This window comes from Engraulis encrasicolus, chromosome 14 (assembly GCF_034702125.1).
Source record: "Engraulis encrasicolus isolate BLACKSEA-1 chromosome 14, IST_EnEncr_1.0, whole genome shotgun sequence".
NCBI lineage: Eukaryota > Metazoa > Chordata > Actinopteri > Clupeiformes > Engraulidae > Engraulis > Engraulis encrasicolus.
In genome coordinates this window covers 42,199,954-42,221,794 of record NC_085870.1, presented here as the reverse complement: position 1 = coordinate 42,221,794, position 21,841 = coordinate 42,199,954, and the positions used below count along the sequence as shown (strand labels likewise).

The 21,841-nt window shown below is 42.4% G+C and overlaps 1 protein-coding gene across 5 annotated transcripts in view; it reads right to left on the bottom strand.

The window, feature by feature from the left end:
* Window positions 1-21,841, bottom strand: part of iqsec1b (IQ motif and Sec7 domain ArfGEF 1b) — a 297,978-nt gene that overhangs the window by 241,127 nt on the left and 35,010 nt on the right. The window lies entirely within an intron of this gene.

Sequence of the window (21,841 nt, the reverse complement as noted above, 5' to 3'; positions counted from 1 at the left end):
CATAAGACTCATACTGAAGTGTGACCTTGGCATGACCATCACACTTTTGTAGGTATGCTATGACTGTCACACCATTGAACCTGTAGTGTGTAGTGGCCAGTGCCTGTTTGGTATCTCAAGCTGGACAGCACATTTATGCTGTATATTGAGCTCTCCACAGCATACTGTATAAATTCCAAAGGCCAATAAAGGAATAAGTAATTTGAATACACAATATTTATCTAGTCAAACAAAAAAAACAAAAAAAAATTACTACCAGTTGTTTTAAAAGCTATTTCTCAAATATAGTCCATTGGTGTGACCTGTTTGTCCTTTGGTGTGATACTTCAAAGTGTCACACCATAGGACTTTTACCATCACACCATAGGACTTTCACCATCACACCATAGGACTTTTGAGCTTTTGAGTTAATTTAAAGCCATGTCGTTGCCAACTGAAATACAATTTCACCTTTAGTAAGATGCATTTTCATACATCTACATAAGAAAAAAATATGAAAAATATACACTATTGTCAAAATGTATTTTATGGCTGTCACACCAAAGGACTACAAAACTAATACATCTTGTGGTAGCAAAACATAATTGATTGACTGAAGAACTCTGAGAGAAAAATCTAAAATCCACCCTTGCCATTGGCTTCTTAAGGGTCTAAAGTCACAATTTATGTACAGCTGGAGCTTCAACAATAGATAATTATCCACAGAATTAACCAAAAATATGATGTCACACCACAGGACATTGTTTTCTGCGACAAAGTTTCATAAGTCCATACGGTCTCAGAAAAACAGGAAAAAAATTAAGCATTGCCACTTGCTAAAATAGACACCTTGAAAAACATGCCAGGGTTGTTTAGACAATTGACTGAGCTTTGATTATTTATTTAAAAATGTTTTAATATGGAGAACCAGGCTTGCCTCAGTCACACCATAGGACAAATGTGACATTTGACTCAAAATTAAGTATACTTATTTAAGCTCTGGATTTATTACACATTACTTTTTCACAACAACGACATTAGTTTAATCATTTAAAGCATTGACAGTTTTGAAAGCATGAATTTACTTAATTTTAAGAGCCTGCGACAGCAAAATTTACACGTCACGTCATCTACCCATATGACAAAAGCACAAAACACCAGCTGAATGAAAAACCCCTCATTTTGCCTTCGGAGGAAAAGTGTGAATAGGTCCTCCATGAGAAAGGAGGGAATGATGAACTGAGAATCAACTAGAAACTCCAAGAGCATAAACGTCCTTCCAGCGGTTTGTTTCTCATCAGTTTTGATCTCATCAATTGGAATTTGCCATGTTTACCGACCTGCTTTTTTTTAGGTAACCAATGAAGCCACTGTACCGACTAAAAGTATTTCCACCTCAAGGCACTGACAATAGGGTCATTCCACGCCAAATCAACAAGAGCCCGCACACTTAGGTCTCAAAAAATTCTGAAAATATTACCAAGTGTACCCATGGTACTTAAGAGAAACACTGTAAATGTATTTGAATGTAAGATGTACACTCTCCGTGTTACAGCCAATTTTACTGGGGGAGGGGGGTGCCCATTTTTTTCACACTCTTTTTTTTGTCAAAGTTCACAAGCCCGTAGCTCAATAACTAAACCATGTAGGAAGCTCAAATTTGGCATGCAGGTTCATAGATAGGAATAGTTTGTTGCAAAACTGTCAGTTTTGGTCTGTATGATCCTGCATCGTCATGGCATTCCCTCAAAGATGATACAAATTGTACTGGAGTTGTTGGCTGTGCTCTGTTCAGACCTTCAGAAGACATATTTGTGCCCAACATAGCCTCTTGATTTTTTTTCCCTTGTAGAGACAAGTAGGAACACTCTCATAAAAAGCTATAAATAGAAAGGAAACCCCATCAGTGTTTGACCAGAAGACCTCACAAGTCTGACAAATCATTTTGGGTGTCATTTTCAGAGCTCCAGAACCCCTTGTGGGATTGTCCACAGATTTTTATTTTATTTTTTTCTTCATTCTCCATGAATTCTTCTTTTTAAAAATGCAAATGAGACTTGTCTTATGTGATGTTTTCTTTTGTAATTTCCAACCTGAACATGGGAAACATGAGGTCAATATGTTTTCTATGCGTTTCTTCCGCTGCCATCTGCTGGTCAAAAAAAGTAACAACATGACTCCTTGTGCCTGACCTACTGTCTCTTTTGGTGTGCGAGCCTGCTCCCACATTGAATGCTCCTGAAATCATTGAAATTGAAAGGGACACCTGCACCCCTGCACAGGGACTCTCGGGTGATCATGTCTGGGCAAAATTTGCATTTGATTATTTAGTCTTTACATAAAATGTTATCGAAATCACGTTGCTCTCTTTTTGCATTTTGCCCATGTTCAGGGTGGAAATTACAAAAGAAAACATCACATAAGACAAGTCTCATTGGCATTTTTAAAAAGAAGACTTCATGGAGAATGAAGAAAAATATAAAATAAAAATCTGTGGACAATCCCACAAGGTGTTCTGGTGCTCTGAAAATGACACCCAAAATTATTTGTCAGACTTGCGAGGTCTTCTGGTCAAACACTGATGGGGTTTCCTTTCTATTTATAGATTTTTATGGGAGTGTTTCTACTTGTATCTACAAGGGGGAAAAAACATGAGGCTATGTTGGGCACAAATGTCTTCTGAAGGCCTAAACAGAGCACAGCCAAAAACTCCTGTACAATTTGTATCATCTTTGAGGGAATACTATGACGATGCAGGATCATACAGACCAAAACTGACAGTTTTGCAACAAACTATTCCTATCTATGTACCAGCATGCCAAATTCGAGCTTCCTACATGGTTTAGTTCTTGAGCTACGGGCTTGTGAACTTTGACAAAAAAAGAGTGTGAACAAAATGGGCACCCCCCTCCCCCAGTGAAATTGGCTGTAACATGGAGAGTATACATCTTACATTCAAATAAAGTGACAGTGTTTCTCTTAAGTACCATGGGTACACTCAGTAATATTTTCAGAATTTTTTGAGACCTAAGTGCGCGGGCTCTTGTTGATTTGGCGTGGAATGACCCAATACAGAGATCCGTAATGTCAAAGTACGGTATACATGGATGACATTCTAGCTGCATGCAGCAACTCTGCCACTATGTCTATCAGAACAAAAGGTTTGCATACAGCATAGGTAAACAGACTGACACACAGACACTGGAAAAAGACATATAAGCCCTTCATTGCCCTTCATCATAAATCATCATACATCAAACATTTCAGCAATTCTGTACTACACATGAATATTAGCTCTTAAAATCAATACACAAAAGTGCACAACAAGGCACCAACTGGATTAAAAGCACAAAAAACTACATAAAATGCTTATTTGATTTAAAACATCCTTCCAAAAGAGGGAGGTTTGCCTATGCATGCATGTTTGTATTTGTAAGTGTGTGTGTGTGCGTGCGTGCGTGCGTGCGTGCGTGCGTGCGTGCGTGCGTGTGTGTGTTTGTGTGTGTGTGGTGTGTGACTGCGCACATGTGCATGTGTGTGTGCGCACGCACACATGTTTGTATGCTAGAGAGTGGGTGCCTATTTGTCGGCATGAACGTGCATTGTGTACAGTACATTCCACATCTTTCGCGGCTATGAAAGTATTTTGTCAGCACTATTCCCCAGTCTCCAGCAAGCCAAGCCAAGGCGCGGTGGAAAAACGCTCCTGTGTGAGCTCATGATGGAGAACTCTAATATCCATGCTGCTGGTAAAGCACCTCCACGGGCTGCTTCCGGCAAAATCCGCCATCAATTATTCAGCAGGTTTACCTCAGAGACAGAGGCCTGTCAGCGGGGGGCTGTGCGGTGTGTGGGGAGCACAGGGGGCCAGGCTATAACCCGTAGGAGGGCAACACCACCGGAGGAGGAAGAAACAGAGAAAGAGAGATGAGGTGGAGATGGTATTGAAAAGAACGAGAGAAGAGAGTGAGAATGACAGTATGAGACACACTGAGGGAGAGTGACAGAGAAATTGAGAGAGAGGAGATTGGGAATAGAGAGGAAAGTGAGAAAGACAGTGGGACATAAAGAGAGAATGAGAAAAAGGGAGTGAGATTGAGGGTGAGAGAGAGAGAGAGAGAGAGAGAGAGAGAGAGAGAGAGAGAGAGAGAGAGAGAGAGAGAGAGAGAGAGAGAGAGAGAGAGAGAGAGAGAGAGAGAGAGAGAGAGAGAGAGAGAGAGAGAGAGAGAGAGAGAGATAGCTTCCCCACTGGGAGAGCTTCCATTGGGAGTTAGTGGGCTACGACACCCTGGGCCACTTGAGCCCATGTGTTTGCCACATCAAACAGATTAACGTCATGTTTGCTGTAGGGACTTGTTTGTACATAGGGGTCATGGTGTGTGTGTGTAGTTCAAAGGGCAGTGGTTTTATCATGCATGTACATAGCATGTGGCACTTCTATAAGATTGAATAGCATTAAAATGTAACAACATTTCCTGAAATTACACCCAAAACATGGCTATTGCACAAGCACAAGCAATACTTTCACTCCCTCTTTTCTCCTTCTCTCTCCTCCTCCCTCCATCCCTCCCCTCCTCCCTTCCCCACAAGACTGCCATTTGATTTCCTAATTTGAAGAAAAAAGGGCTACATTTGGCAGCAGGGAGGTTTCGCCGGGTGTTTAATTATAGACACAAACTTAGCCTTGGTTAGCCACTAGCTCAGTGGAATGTCACCTACTCCGCTAGCTACAGCCATCTCTTATGGGTCCAGACAGCCCTTTGCAATTATGGGCTGAAGGCTCCACAAGCCGTTTCGAGTTCACAAGGCAAAGTGCAGTGAAGCAAAATAGAAGAAGAAGAAGAAGAAGAAGAAGAAGAAGAAGAAGAAGAAGAAGAAGAAGAAGAAGAAGAAGAAGAAGAAGAAGAAGAAGAAGAAGAAGAAGAAGAAGAAGAAGAAGAAGAAGAAGAAGAAGAAGGAAAGGAAAAAGAAGGGGGAAAAGAAGGGGAAAGGCCTGTCATGAGGGAGACATAAGAGCATGCTGGGAAGGAAATCTATATGGTACAGTATACCAGACTGAGCCATGGATGAAACACAAGTGTCTTATAAATCTTGCCCTATAATGAGACACAGAGCTGTGGAAGATAAGTGCTGGGATATAGGGATGATGCATTTCCTTTCCTTGTCAATCTACAGAGGAGTGCTTCCTTTTCTTCTTCTTCTTCTTCTTCTTCTTCTTCTTCTTCTTCTTCTTCTTCTTCTTCTTCTTCTTCTTCTTCTTCTTCTTCTTCTTCTTCTTCTTCTTCTTCTAGCCTTAGAAATCCTCTTTGCACCAAGCCTATCAAGTTTAATAAGGGGCATGTTCACTTTCCCCCCTCATTTATAGATGACAAGATCTCATTCTGTTTCTACAGACACCAGCATTCTATATCTAATAAAGCAGATCTAGAGCTATATAATAAATTGTATCTCGTCATCATCTCCTATCGTAACTGAAGACTACTTCTGACAGTTTGACCGTCAAAAAGAATTGAGTGGCTTAAAAAAAAAAATTATACTGAGGTGTGATTTCTTTCAGGTCAGACGTTTTAAATGTCTTCTTGCTACACCCATAGCTGTGAAAGTTTATCTTTTTCTCTCAGTCCACTCCTCTCTCGGGCTTGAAAATGCACTGGCTATTGGTCTTGAACCTTTTGAGTTATGCAGTTGAAATATCTCTGTGCCTGGCTGTAAAAAGACCACATAACCGACTTCACATATTTCCCACTTCAAAAAGCAGGGAGGGACCTGTCCCATTTTTGGTCTACGTGTGCATGTGTGCGCATGTGCGCGCGTGTGTGTGTGCGTGCGTGTGCTGCCGTTCTGTGTGGGTTCCAAAAGTTCTTATTAGGATACAAAAGAACTGACAAAGGGTCCTCCTTTTTGGGAACCAAATTGTGGGCCCCATATATTCAACAGTGTTTTTCTTTGTCATTTTGTTGTAATTAGTACAACTAGAAGTCCAAAATATTTATTTAGATTAGGGTTTCTTTCTGATCTGGGCAGTTATATTTCGATTTAGTTTATCGATATTTTGATTTAGTTTATTTTGTGTGTGTGCGTGTGTGTGTGTGTGTGTGTGTGTGAATGTGTGTGTGTGTGTGTGTGTGTGTGTGTGTGTGTGTGTGTGTGTGTGTGTGTGTGTGTGTGTGTGTGTGTGTGTGTGTGTGTGTGTGTGTGTTTGTAAGAGAGACTCAGTGTGACAGAGAATGATAGAGAGAGAGTGTGTGTGTGTGTGTGTGCGTGCGTGCGTGCGTGCGTGCGTGTGTGTGTGTGTGTGTGTGTGTGTGTGTGTGTGTGTGTGTGTGTGTGTGTGTGTGTGTGTGTGTGTGTGTGTGTGCAGGTGTGTGTGCGCGGGTGTGCATGCGTAAATGCGCGTGTGTGTGAGTATGTCCACCGCATTATGATCCGTCTGTGAACTGGCCCTGACTCGTGTGTCCTGTGAAACACACCTGCTTCAGAGGCACCAGAGTGGAACTGAAACAGGCGCGCGGCGCACGGCAGTCAAACACCATAGCGCTCCGCTACACACAGAACTCTGTGACAGCAAAGCTAAGTAATCCCTTTAGGGGCCAATGTTGCATGTCAGAGCCTCAAAGCATGGCTGTTCTTACTAGTCATACTACAAATTGATCACCAAATCCCCTTTTATAGACTTCAGACAGCGCACGATCCCCAAATTAAACGGAAAATGTATCCTATATTGCCAAAAGCAGCCTGCTGTTGTAACCCCCTGAACTTTTATGCAACTTTTTGGAAATTGACCGTGACAAATGAAGCCAGTTGCTTAACTGGCAGGTTAAGGATCAAACAGCCCTACAGACATTCATTCAGTCTTGTCTCAATCAGTGAATGTGTGAGAGACATACTGTATCTCAAGTAAGTAAAAAAAACAACGTCAAGTGTGTAAAGAAAACAAAGAAGGGTGGATGTCCTTGCAGTGTGAATTTTTTTTGGTCTTTTTCGCCTTTATTGTGACAGTATGAGAGATAGGAAGACAATGGGGGGAGAGAGGGAGAGGGGCCGACAAATGACCCGGAATGGAACCCGGGTTGCCTACGTAGCAGCCCAGTGCTCTACCATTAGAGCCACGGCAGGGTCGTCCTTGCCCTGTGGATGACTTACTCCTGTGGTGCTGCTTCCTTAAACATGCCACAGGCAGGCCAGGAAAAGCTAAGGTAAGAGGAAGACCTCTGCTGAGGGACATAGAGACATTTACAATCTCCAGCTCAGCAAGATCAACATAACCAAGAAAAAAGGATGTATCTCTCTTCAGTGAAAAGGATGTATTTCCCTTCAGAGTATTAATTTATAGTCCCTTTAATTCAGCTATTCAATGGTGTGGGGTTGATCGAGAGGCTATGTGAAAACAAGCCGATACTGATACTGGTGATGCATATCTTTTCAAACAGCACTGTGAAAGCTCCAAGGCAAGGTAACTACAGTATTTATCAGGTATAAATGGTTAGAAAGAAATATACATGTATAAAACATATCAGCATATATTTTTTCTACATTTTGTACCTCATATGGCTATATTATTTCTGTTATATTCTATCCGTTCAAATATCCCATGCATGGAAACTGTACGGTGCTATAGCCTACATACATATTGACAACCTTGTCATGATTAATTTCAAGGACATGATTCATTTCAGTGACTTCTCCAATCTGTCACGAAACGATTCCATAAAACCCAACCAAACGTTAATTAACTGTGGCCATGTGCCAATACAAGCCCTCAAACTATTTACTGTCCTCTAAAGTAATTTACCGTTCAACCATTCATTCCAGTCCATGCCCTTACAGTCACTACTACATCTTGGTGGTCATGCAGGCAGCGTGATTGACGCATTGGGACAATAAGGTGGCACTTTGAGCCACCAGTCAGCAAACAGCTACTGCCAGGCATCACTCTCTCTGTTTGCACTGAAAGCCTCGGGTCAAATGACTCAGGCCCTGCCAGATAGATGCCTCGACAAGGCAGGCATGAGTTACAGGGAGACGTCTCGCTAATGAAAAACAATCGGGATTTATATGCGCAAAAGTGGCAACAGCAATATGGATACCATCAAAACGTTGGCAGGAGCAACTCGTCGCAAAAGCTGCTGAGCGTTTCTCGATTGCAGCAAAACACTTTGAACCACTCAGATAAATAAAGACAGTTGTGAATCCAAAACTTCAGAGAAAAGACTTGGGGATTGTCTTTTTTCTTTCTTATGGCACACATACCCCGACAAGGAAAACGACAAAAAAAGAAAAAAAAGAAACAAAGAAAAACAGGATGGATGTTCCTTCCTATGCTCCACAGCACCGTGGAAAGCCTCAGGGTCAGAATCGGAGACACCCACTACAGACACACCAGCAGCATGCATGCATTCCTCCACCTCAACAGCAAAGGGTCACCAGCCAGGAACTGCGTCAGCAAGCACGGGTGGCCATTGGCTCCCTGTCATCAACAACATTCCAGCCATCTCCGTGGCGAATGATAAATGGGCTAGACCCCTGTGTCATAGTAGCCACTACCTTCATTCCTATCTGGGGCATGGTTTGGATGTTGCAGGGGAGAGACACTCCAGGAGATTAGCACAGGCTGTTGCCAAGTGACGACTATGTTGTCCAGGTCAATTATTTGATATAAAGAGTTCGCCAGACACGTACTGTACAGTACATTCTTTGGACGTCGCGGTTGCTGCTGAAAATGGTACTTGTGAAATTTGGGATGAAACATGAGTAATAGGGAAGATGAGAGAAAATCAGCATCCCATGCAAAAAGACCAGAATAGTTCATCTTTATCAGTTTGCCTCAGATTCACATTGTCTGCGGATCCGACTGTTTCGTTCAGACTGTTCTGACCAATATGAGCAGCCAGGCAGCCTTATATTTACAGCTTCCAATGTCTTTCATTACTTGAGAACAGCCATGGAAAGGGAGCAGACAGTATTCATCACTGATCATGGAAACTGTCTGGTCATTTATCTGCGTGAAATAAGCTGGCTAAAAATGGACATTGCATACAAAAGGTTCACCTCGCTTGTAACGAAAATAACCAATGTGCTTTAGTGAACTTTTATGGACATTTTGACAAAGACAACATGTTACCAGTAACCTTATTCTTACAAACACATTTACCATTCCCCATACACAGTCTGAAAGAAAAAAATTTGGTACAATTTAGTTTACTTTTTTTCACTGTGCATCAACTATACAATGTGACAGCGTGCAGCAATATGTAGTTTCTGTATTGTGTGCTTCTTACTGCTGTATCAGTGTTGGGTATATGCACAGTATACCAAACTATTTACATAATATTGCATGTTGTTGCACATACAGTAGACACACAAAAAGAAATTCATAAAATATTCATTATTCTCACCATATTCTGCACGCTACCAATAATAAAGAACAATACAAAAATGGAAGCCCCAAAAGGCAACCAGGAATTCATGTATCTGAAATGATCCACCAGGGCCTATCCCTCCTCTCAGTTTCACAGTAGAATAAATGGAAGGATTACATTAATTGATGTTTTCCATACCAAGTGGGAGCAGGAAAACCATTATTTGCTGTTTTTTTGTATTCTGATTGAGCTGCTACCACCATGTGAGCTTGAACTGACTGACTGAATAATCACAAGCGATATTCTGCACTGCTCCTCTCCTGTACTCTCACTGGCGATATGTTGTAATTGGGGATTATTTAAAGATTCCACCAGGAAGGAAAGTCGGTGGGAATAACCCAACTAATTACAGGAAAAGGATATTTCAATTCTGTCTGACTTATTTTTGGAACATACAGTACTGTATACAGGGCCACTGACAGCTTTGGCTGGGTACAGGACAAAGTAATCTAAAAGGGTCCCCCACCCAATACATGTAACGAGGAATACATTTTGGGTGCCCTCTCTCCCTAGGCACGGGACAAGTGCCCTGCTTGTCCCCCCTTGTCGACTTCCTTGACTGTAAAGTCAACTCGCAGTGACTGAGTCGGTTAGAAAATTTCTCATCAGAGGGCTGTATCTCATTTTCAAAAACTGCTGAGAAATAAAAGATGATTGTCCATTCTGGTGCCTGGCTCTGAAGTAAAGAAGGTAGTGGTGGAGACTAGCAAAAGGATGATGAAATGTTTGGGGAGTACAAAAGTTACCCTACGACACCATCGCTGAGCCTTTGAAATGCTGAGCTGTGCCAAACAGTGTCAGTATATATTAATGCATTGCATCACGATCCAACCTGCCTGGCTTGGTAAATCGTACATCAAGCCATGTGGCATACTGATGAAAAAAATAACCAGAAATGTATCAAAACAGGCATATATATTACAATGAAAGTGTAGCAACAATCATATCTCCATCTGTGGTGTGCCTGTAACCTCCATCAACGCAGCTGGTCATCTGTGAAATACAATGGCAGCCAGGAACAAAAGGGTTTTCATGACGGAGTAACCCGCAAATAGCTTTGCTGCGTCGCCAGGCAACCTTGACAAGCTTTTGAACTATAGTTGTGAGTAGCAAATACTATATCTGTTTATGTGTTTATGGGAGGGGGGTTGGTCTACATCTTTTCTGTCTTTCATGTTCTTGGGTGGTCTGATAAAAAAAGTCTCTGATCACCATAACACTAGAATGCACAACACATCTCAAAGTAATTCCAGAGGCACACCACGAAGCTGTCACTATCTGCAGATATACCAGCCATCTGTTTCAGTAAGATCCGTAACCGTAATCATGCACTCATTGCACAGGCACCCCAACCCCTCCGTGGCCCTAACAGAAAAGCATGAGGCATCCAAACACAAACAACAGGACTGACTCTCCAAACAAGCCTTCCAACAGTACAGTAAGCCCACAACACTCAATTCTATTATGTGCGAAGCACTTATTACGCGTTGCAATGGCGGTAATAAATCCAGAATTTTCTGCATATTGAGGTGCGGAACTGTTAAGTACATTGCCCCCCTGAGATGGGGGGGTATGTGGGGGGGTGATAAAGTTAGGGAGTCTACTACTCCATTACACATTACACTTTCATCTGCAGCAGTGCCAGTTCTTTTCACAGGCCAGTGAACACCGTAGATGTAAAATTCCATCCATATAGATCACGTAAGATACAGTACATTTCCTCACCTTACATTTTCATCTACGGGGAAACAAAAAGTACCATATAAGATAGTAAAGATGTATGGCAAAAATCTATTACACAACAACGCCTGTCCACCATTGGAAAAATGTCACCTGAGCAGCAACAAAAAAACAGTAACATATTTTTTTCTATCACAAGGCGGCAGCTCGCTTAATTTGATGTCAAGTCTTGGTTTCTAGGAACGGGAGGATGTTGGGGGGGTTTGGTGGTTAACGATGCTCACTGGAGGTTGGTAGATGGCTCATTAAAGGTCAGTAGAAGTCAAGCTTTCCCCCCTGCCCCCGTCATCTTCTCCCGCCTATTAAAGCCGCAATTGTTTAATCCGATGGGGTAATGAAATTAACCTTTTCACCCGCCGGCCTACGCATCAGCGCTGACAAAAATCACATTTGGGCCAGCTGGGTCAGAGGCCTCGGCCCTCGCCGGCATCACTCTGTCACTCACACGCGCCGGTAATGGGGCTCAGCGCTATGCTATCCCTTTCTCTTCTTTTATTCCCTTTCTTTCTCTCTGTCTCCCCCCCCTCTCTCTGCTCCCACCTTGCCTGTCTTCCTTCCAACCCCTTACTCTCCCTTGATTCTCACCCTCCTCTGCTCTGTGGTCTCTCTCTCGGTCTATATCTCTCCCTCTCAGTGCGATATCTGTTTCTATCCATTTTTTCTTTCTTTCTCTCCGTCTCTGTGTCTCCCTTGCTCCTGTTCCCTGCTTCCCTTGACCCTCATTGCTGTGGCTAGAAAACTCTCTCTCTCTCTCTCTCTCTCTCTCTCTCTCTCTCTCTCTCTCTCTCTCTCTCTCTCTCTCTCTCTCTCTCTCTCTCTCTCTCTCGCCTATCTGTCTCTAGTTTTTCCCTCTCATGGTGGAGACTATTCACATTTTGCCATATCAACTCCTAAAGGAAAACATTAAAATGTTTTCTTTTCCATACCATTAAGGTTTTCTGCCTGTGTTAGTGTCAAAATACATAATGCATTTTTAAAACCAGGAGGAAAAATGGATCTTTCATATGTGCTCAGCTCAGGTGAGAGCATACCTTCAAAGATAATTTATCGTGCAACTAAAAATGCATTTGAAAAGGAACTTCGCCATCTGAATATTGTAAGCCTATATTTCCATCAATGAATCTTGGTTGTTTACATTTCTATTTAATATCTGTGCACAAACAACTGAAACACTACAGCCCCATTACGGGTGCAAACTGGGAAAACAAAGATACAAAACCAAACGAAAAAACAGACTGAAAAAATGTATTACTTTTGGGCATTGGCAGACAGTTCATCACAGACAGAAATTCTTCCAATTCATCATGCCAAAAGGCATTCTGAAGCTCCATTTTACCAGAAACCCTCTAAACCAGGGGTGACAAACTCAAATTGACTGAGGGCGAAAATTTAAATCTGGAACGAAATTGCGGGCCAAACTCAATATTTATTTTAAAAAATGTATTAAAACTGTGCATGCATGCAGTTAATACTCATAGTTAAAGTTCACACACACTCTTTCTTTTGTAGATAAAATGTGCCTGCTCATTGTGTTCCATATGAGTGTGAGCTGTTTCATTGGCCTGAGCCCACTGACATTCCAGTGACACAACAAATTTCATGTTCAAGTCTTTTGATGCTATACATAATGTGGCCCAACTATGATACACGCTTGAAATGATCTAAAGGGTAAAAAATAAATTACTCTGCAGGCCAGATTTGACCCCCAGGCCTGAGAAACCAAGCCTGGGGAGTGTGGCATTGTCCACTGCACTGTAATTTGATTTCAATTGTGATGACACTGGTGGCAATCCAACAGGAGTCCTCTCCATGAGACAAGCATGAGAGATGCAAAATCTCAGATTTACTTTTCAGAAACGACTGACTTCAACAGAGATGTCACAAAATTATGTGTCTTTATTGACTGCAAACGTTAAAAAAAATATGCCTTTCGTGTGTGATGTGAATGTTTTGATGCAGTTCCCTGTTTACGCTGAACTTTTCTTCTTCAGCTGACTTTGGCTGTGTAGGAATACACAGTATCTTGACTGTATGGTACAGTACTGGCACAATGCCAGAGCTGGAGCGAGCCACAGCCACGACCGTGTAGAGTAATTACCTTCCCTGCATGTTTACACACGCTAATCATACACAGCCTTTGTCAAACTGTAAAGAAACAGTGACAATACAACCACTCGAACATGACACAGCGCCCAAAACAATACAACGCGTGTGCACACACACACACACACACACACACACACACACACACACACACACACACACACACACACACACACACACACACACACACACACACACACACACACACACACACACACACACTCAGTGGCACTACAATAATCAGGAATGTCATTGTTAAAAGAGGTGGAGCATCATGATTGAAAAAAAATCAGAATGTGTTTGAGCAAAGTGAATAGTCTCTATTGCACAGAGGGCCAAATATGAAATGATGCAGTGTGATTTTAACCGCATGATGCTGAATTATGAAGTGAACACACTCCATTAACAGGTGAACAAACTCTCCTCAGAGGTCCATGAACTCAATCTCTCAAAAATCTGAGCGGTGGGTAGAGTACACTGTGTTCACTTGCAGCTACCCAGCACTACAATCCCTGTAATACTGTTACGCAATTTCAAGGATGCACTCGGAAGTGTTTTTTTTTTTCATTATTTCTTTCCACCGCTCCCTATTTTGCTGGCTGCTTTCTCAGAGTCTCCTCCAGCTGACATGAGCAAGAGAGACAGGGCACCATTCTCTGTCTCTTGTGGCTGTCTCATGCTCGGTGGCCGAGCGAAGAAGCGAAGCATTGCTCGCAGGAGGTCTGGAAAACAAGAAACTGGATTTGTCCCAGCACAGGCTATCGGTGACAAGCCAACCGACTCCTCTCTATGGATTTGTCCACCCCAACTCCCACTCCCACCCCTCACCCCGGCTACTACAACCACCTGGGGGATGTGTGGTGGTCAAGTCTGACCACACAAAGACAGCACGACTTAACAGCCTCAAGGGAAGGGGGAGGGTGTGTGTGTGTGTGTGTGTGTGTGTGTGTGTGTGTGTGTGTGTGTGTGTGTGTGTGTGTGTGTGTGTGTGTGTGTGTGTGTGTGTGTGTGTGTGTGTGTGTGTGTGTGTGTGTGTGTGTGTGTGTGTGTGTGTGTGTGTGCGTGTGTGTGTGAGTGCGTGTGTGTGTGTGTGTGTGTGTGTGTGTGTGTGTGTGCATGCACGTGCAAGTGTGTGTGTGTGTGTGTGAGTGCGTGTGTGTGTGTGTGTGTGTGACTGCTAGTGCCCGCCAAGACACCACCAGAGCACTCTTCTCAGGCCAATTGAATTGCTATTGATCCCTGTGCGTCTTCCAGGGCTCCCACAAAGCCCTCGCCAGAAACCTCCCAGTCAATGAAAACTGAAATATCCGCTTTGAGACGGGAACACGGAACGACACACATTGTTGAGCAGAAATAGATCCATGCATGTGCAGCAGGCACTCATTCAAACTGACAGGAGCACATGTATTCGGAGACCAAAGTCTTCGAGGTTTATTTAACCTGTTTCCGACCTGTTTTTACCCCTCTTTAGGGACGTAAACACGTTTCCAAACCTTTCAGGCAGCAACAGGGAATGGAGATTCTGTCATCTAACTAATGCATGGTCTGTGTACTGTACACGGTGATACGTGCTGTAACAGAATGTGCGTTTGGGCAAGCGGCCCAGTGATTCCTTTAAGCACTGCACTTTACAGCACAGCACAGCAGAGTAGAGCAGAGCAGAGCAGAGCAGTGCAGAGCCCAAGCGTAACAAGCCTGTTCAGCATCTGTCGGATATTGCACTCCTATCCCATTGAAGAGGCGATTCATCTCCCATGCAGCAGCACCACCACAGCCAGTGAGGGGGCAGTGGTGGGCTACACCACATGACATATACAGTACGTACTGTGTACTCTATATGGAGATGGAGAGACACTGCTACAGGAGTAAGAACAACATACTGTACACTAATGCCTCTTTTCCACTGGCTTTTTTCTGGTAGGCCTGCAGATCCACACAGCGTGACTCGGCCGCCACTTTTTGCTTTAGGAATAGGCATGGCACAGCTCAATGGTAAAGCAAAAAGTGGCGGCTGAGTCACTCTGTGTCGAGCTGTAGGCCTACCAGAAAAATGGCAGTGGGAAAGAGGCATAACAGTACAAGCAGGCACAGAGAAAAGGAGAGGAACAAGCGCATGCAAAGAGTCGATTAAAGTGGAGTATCACTTATCGAAGGAGAGAGGATGTGTGCTTTTGTTTGTGTGCAGGTTTATGTGAGTGTAATAATTGTGTGTCTGTGTCTGTGTGTGTGTGTGTTTGTGTGTGTGTGTGCGCGTGCGTGCGTGTGTGCGTGTGTGTGTGCGTGTGTGCGTGTGTGCGTGCGTGCGTGTGTGTGTGTGCGTGTGTGTGCGTCAGGGCTTGACACTGGCACCTGCCAACCGGCCAAATGCTGGTAAAACTGGGCTGTGGCTAGTAATACTTGCAGGGTCACTAGCCAATTTGACTGGCAGCTTATTCCTTGGCATGACATACGCATCATAGTAGCCTATATTCTGTTGTTTACCCCTTGTGTATCAACTGTTTGCATTTAAGTTAAAGAAAAAGCTAAAAGTTTCTATTTGCTTGATATACTTCCATGTAGAATGCTATACACTCATCTTGTTTTAGCACATCATCTTCTGAGGTTAGACGTACACCACCAAGAAAACAAAAACTAACGTGGAATACCTGAATGGCTAGTGACTTTGAAAATCCACTAGCCACAGTGGCCGGTGGGTGAAAAAGTTAATGTCAAGCCCTGGTGTGTGCGTGCGTGCGTGCGTGCGTGCGTGCATGCATGCGTGCGTGCGTGCGTGCCTGCGTGCGTGTGTGTTTGTGTGTGTGCACGCATGTCTGTGTGCATGTGCATGCATGTGCGTGCGTGCATGCGTGTGTGTGTCTACAATGCAAACTGCACCGTAGGGACGCTCTGACATCATTCTCTGATGGACGACTCATTGTGCTCCCCAAGTCAATGAACATTTGCTTTTTTAAAATAGCAATCACAGGAAAACAAGGTCCCTTGCACAAAAAAAGACTGTTTCTCTTCACTCTGTGGTACGCCAGGGGTTGTTTTCTCAATTCCCACCCAGCTTACCACTAGACTGCCCTGAGCAGTTAGCAATAGTAAAATATGACAATGATAACAATTTCCAAAAGCCTTTATACCCCATGCTTTTCTATAGTTGGTTAAATGCTATAAAACAGAAAAGAAAGTCCAGAACAAATGAACAAATAGGCAAGCAAAAGCCAACTCCGTTCTAAATTGCACATCAGTCAATATGGTTAACAAAGCCATGGAGTGGTCTGAAGCATTTTTATATGGATGAGGAATGACGTGGTTATCTTCACAGCATTTCCAGCCTCCATGCTGGCAAGTCAAATTAAATATGTCCACAAACGCTCCAGTGTACATCCTTTGAAGGATCACAATAGCTAGGCAAGGCCGAAACTGCTGATCAAGACAACAAACAATGCACATCAATTACGCTGTGTACTTCACATCAGCAGCGTCCCAAAGTAAGTAAAGAGTCACATACATCAAGCGGCACTTGGGCCAACCATTAGCTTAAGCAGAAATGTATTGGCGCGTTCTCAATAGCACCATCAATTCATCTTTGAGATATGCCTTCTCTGCTTTTGGTGAGTAAAAACAAAATTATTTAGGAACACACAAAGCCATTAATTATTGTCAATACTGTGCAATGAAAATGAAATAAATAATCAGACTGAGGACAAAAACTGGTCTGTGAAAGACTTCTGGTGAGAGAGCTACCCATTGATACAAGAAAGTCCTAATCGCTTTTGTGGCTCATCTTGAAATAAATAACCATTGTGCTGCAAAAACATCAATGTTGGATGGTTCTTCATTCATCTTAAATCGATGACTGTTAAATGGACATCATTGGTGCAATACACATAGCCTCATAATGTCAGTGGAACGCTTCTCTGTACGTTACAAAAAGCTTTACTAGCTTAATTCTAAAATGCTATGACACGACTTGATCATTGCCATTCTGGTAACAATAAAGGTATAACAAGGACCATGTCTTGACTATAATTATACAATGAGGAGCAATGAAAATGGAAGATTCGTATAAGCCTTTTGTCATAAACTCACTCATGCTACAAAAAGGATCAATACCAGTTTCCAAATCACCATTCATTTACTGCACTTAATTTAAGTTAAGCTTTCCTGATGAAAACTGAACGCGAATAAAAGCTGAGCAACAAGTAGTGACTGAATGCTGACGGGTTTTTTCTGTCCACACCGCGTTGCCGTTACAGCTGATATTGTCCGACATTCATAACGTGGATAGAATGTTCAAACGTGGATAGAATGTACAAATTTGATGCGGACAAATCTCTTGGCCTCTCCATTACTGACTGTTGTGGCATTGCTGTGAACAGGGCTCTAAATTAACTTTTTCCACCACCAGCCAATTTGGCTAGTGGACATTTTTTCCTACCAGCCAAACAGAAGTTCAACTAGCCATTTTTTTTATCTCGCCAAAATAAACTATGCATTAGGCTAGTTTTTTTTTTTTTTCTAATTAAATGGTCATTTTGTCCAACTGTTTCTACAACACAGATACACTATAGGCCTGCATAGGCTACTATATGCCTACATAATAAGCATATTATAGGCTATATATTTTTTCATAATTTTTTAACTTCTGCTTTATTCTTTACTTTCGTTACTTAGGCCTAATTCATTTGATTAGTTTTTGTTCAATTCCTCTGAAAGCAGCTGAATCACATCACACAAGCCACTCACATAACAGACCTTTAACAGTAACCAAGCACACAGCCAAACACTACAAAACCTCACATACGCACACCCCAAGGAAGTAGAAGAGATGAGAGGAAAAGGAGAGGAGAGAAGAGGAGCTCTTCTCTACCATGCGCAACAAAATGACAAGAAGCCTAGTTTAATTAAAAGTAAATAATATCTCGGGAATCTTCGCTTCCTTTGTTACTTCCACAGCTTCGTCGTTGGTTGCTTTTTGTTTTCTTTTCGATGGCGTGGGCAACTTTCCAACTTAGTTGCGCCAGGACTCTGAACATTTCAGAAGACAACTGAACTGACAGCTACGGTCACACTACTCTGACAGTCGGCTAGCTCTCCTCCTCTGCCCTGGTCGCTATTTCGTTCCACAACCACTCATTTTTAACGTCACTGTTTACGATTACTACTAGCATTCACCAACACACAGAACCCTGCTCTAACCCCCGCCACATTCTCATCACTCGCACAAAACGTCTACACAACAGAGCGCTATGCATAATCTACGTAAGTCCTGTTATTGAAACGGTCAGGGTCTCGCTGCTTAAAAAATGCAGCCTGTTACAGCAAGGTTCATATAGTAATAATAGCAGTAGTGACGTTAAAAAGGTTGTAGCGAAAGCGACGAGAGCATAGGAGGTAGGGGTGGTACGGTTCACAAATGTCACGGTTCGGTCCATATCACGGTTTCAAGGTCACGGTTTTCGGTTTTGTACGGTTCTGTTTTTTTTTTTTTTTTTTTTTTAAATAAAATGTATTATATAAAAATTTGAATGAAAATGTAAGCTTATCATGGGTATGTTGAATTTGACTTCATTTAACCTAACTGAAAGAAGAAAGATATCAATGATTTTAACATGCTTCCATTTATTTCACAAAAAGGGAGAACTAAGTCCTAACTTTTAAGTTGACAAATATTCAATATTACATTGCTATAACACATTTGAAGTGTAAAAATAAAACAGCTACACTCCTGTAGGTAATGGGACCATTAGGTCAGTGTAGTATGACTATTTTGGTTAATGACACACTGAGAACGAATTGGACTTTTATTTTGATACCGCTTTCTGCGAGTTTTGCGCTTATGAATCAGTTGCTTCCTATAATGAAACTGCCGGCCGTGAGAAGCATATAAGTAAAATCAGAAGTCAAATTCAATTTTAAGTGAACAAGTGATAGGGTTATGCTATGTTAAAATGTGAAAGTTAAGGTAACAAATAATTTTAAAAGATCGTTTTTTTAGAAGTGTATGCACAAGAATGTTTCACAAAACTCCTGTGAAGCTGAGCCTTTTTAAAGCAGTCACATTTTATTTTTGTTATAGTGTTTAAACATCAATGTTAACTAGGCAACAGCACAAAGTCCCCTTTCCGTCCATCAGAGTTTAATTAGCTACGTATAGTTAGGCCCTACAGTTTATTGCAGTTAAGGACAGCACAGTGAATCTGATGGATATGTTCAATTATCTCGCATTTTGCCGTCCGGAATCCCCATTCAATGCCACGTGGATATAGCCTACACTGGCTACTGTAACGTAAGTCATAGTCTACTTTGTTCTGCTAATCTGGCATTGTTTGTAAATTCATGTCCATTTAATTCAAAATGGCCAGCATAAAGGCTTGGAACAGTCACTTGCGCTAACGTGTAGAGAGAGGGGGGAGAGGGTGGTGCTGCTGACCGACCTGCACTTGCTTGTAGGCTACTGTAGCCTAGTCAGCTGGCGCATGCTGTTACATTATGTCTTTCAGTTGCTGATAGAAATCAGTCTTTCCACACTCAATATCCTACGTAGTCTTTGTGTTTTATGCTTGTAAAAGTAGTAGGATTTTTAATAGCGTCGTCCGCCGGTGGTCACTCTATTTTTTTTTTTTTTTTTGAAAACCGTGAGGCACCGTGCGGTTGCCCACTACCCCGTTCCGTGACATGCAAACCGTACGGTCTCGGTTTGCAACGCAAACCGTACCATGCCTAATAGGAGGAGAGCTGCCTGTCAGAATAGTGTGTGAGCGCAGCTTAGCTGACAGAAAGCTGGTCGTCTGAAATGTTTTCAATCCTGGCGCGCGCAACAGCATGGAGTTGACGCTCGATGCACTGGAAAGCCCACGGTGGGAGGCTACCTCGTGACGCTAGTGTCCATGGGTAATGTAGGAAATCTCGCCGTATAACGTTCACCAGAGCAGCGGTTTGCCGTTCATAAGTTACTGTACTCGGGCGCTACTAGCCAAATTGGCGGGTAGGTATTTTTTTCTACTAGCCAAAATGAATTTTCACCCGTGTTTGGCGTGTTGGCGTGTGTTAATTTAGAGCCCTGGCTGTGAAGGATAATGGCCAAATCGTTCAGGTTAAGAAAAATCATTATTTTATTCATACAGTTTCTGAAAAGATTGTTTGAAAAATGGCATAGGATAATGTGTGAAGGCATGTGGTCAATCGAATGGTGTACAGCATGCACAGATGCACACACAATCCAACTGACTCACTAAAACAATGACATTTGTTTGACCCAAGGTTCTGAACCACCAATGTCTTCAACAAAACCATACAATGACACAAAGACTGAGAAAAGGGAATAAACTAGCTTTTTTCCCCTTCTCTTTTTTTAAAATTTCTGTGTTAGTCTAATTCCCTTACTCATGGAGTTATTTGAACGTCCAGGTTAATCATTTCTCAGCAGCAGGAGGGTATGCAGTGTTTTATGAATGGCCATGAGCACCTCTTCAGAGAGACTCTCACTCATTTTGCCCGCAGGGAAGCACTACATAAACACTTCGGATTCCCATTTCTGTCTCACCTTGTGACGCCGGCTTGAAATTTATGGGATTACCATACCCAATAAATAACCTCATATTGGCACACAGGATGAATTCTAACTGGAAGTGTTCTTGGGTACTCAAAACCTTCTCAAAGGATTTGGAATCGAGATGTAAAGAAAGCGTGCAAGTCCACCCCTCCCCCACTTTAAAACTTGAGTCGTGAAAGGGTTTTTCTGCAAATAATAATGATGCTTATATGAAAATGCTTTTATAGTAGCCTAAGCATAGACCATTATAGGAAACAAATTAGCTTGTAGCTAATGAAGTATTTTATTCTAAAAGACTCATTCACAGTACGCATTTGCACAAACATATGGGAACATTAATACAAAATATCAAGAAATTTGAACTATATAATATTTTGGATTAAAGTTCACATGTGGCATTTGACGAAGTAGCATTCTTGGATCACATGCTTAACAACTTCACATGCATCACATATACCACTAAGTACCCACAAGGATCAGCAGTGAACGTAAACAGTGAAACATAAACACAAAAACGACAAGCCTCTCTAAAACCCAAGAGGCTGAATATGACAAAGACTGAACACAGGTTTCTCTCTGTTGCGACACTGAAACCTTTCAGGAGCCGATTTCTTTTGCCATCCATCATCTCCAGCAATAGCTTTTTCATAAATGCATCTATTCAGCCTGTACATTTTCATCTTTCCATTTCTGTCCCTATTGAAACCACATGATGCCATCAGCGGAGGGAAGCCAAAGAAAGAGAAAGAGTCATGTGGCCATGTGTATACTGTAGGGGATAAACAGATCAGATGGTGTCACAGCAAGATGACTAGACCTGCATTTCCCATTCAAAAAGCTGTGGCTTAGTGTTAGGAGGGCACTTTCCTCTGAGGTGATCATCACTTTTGGCAAACAGAAGACTAAAACAAAAAGGATAAGGAAATGAACTTGGCAGATCTTTGTCATGAGTCACTTGGCAGGCAAGCATCCACACAAGAACGTGTGGACAAATACACACAGAAGCACCAACACACGCACGCACACACTCCTTTACCGAGCTTTAAGTGAGCCTGTT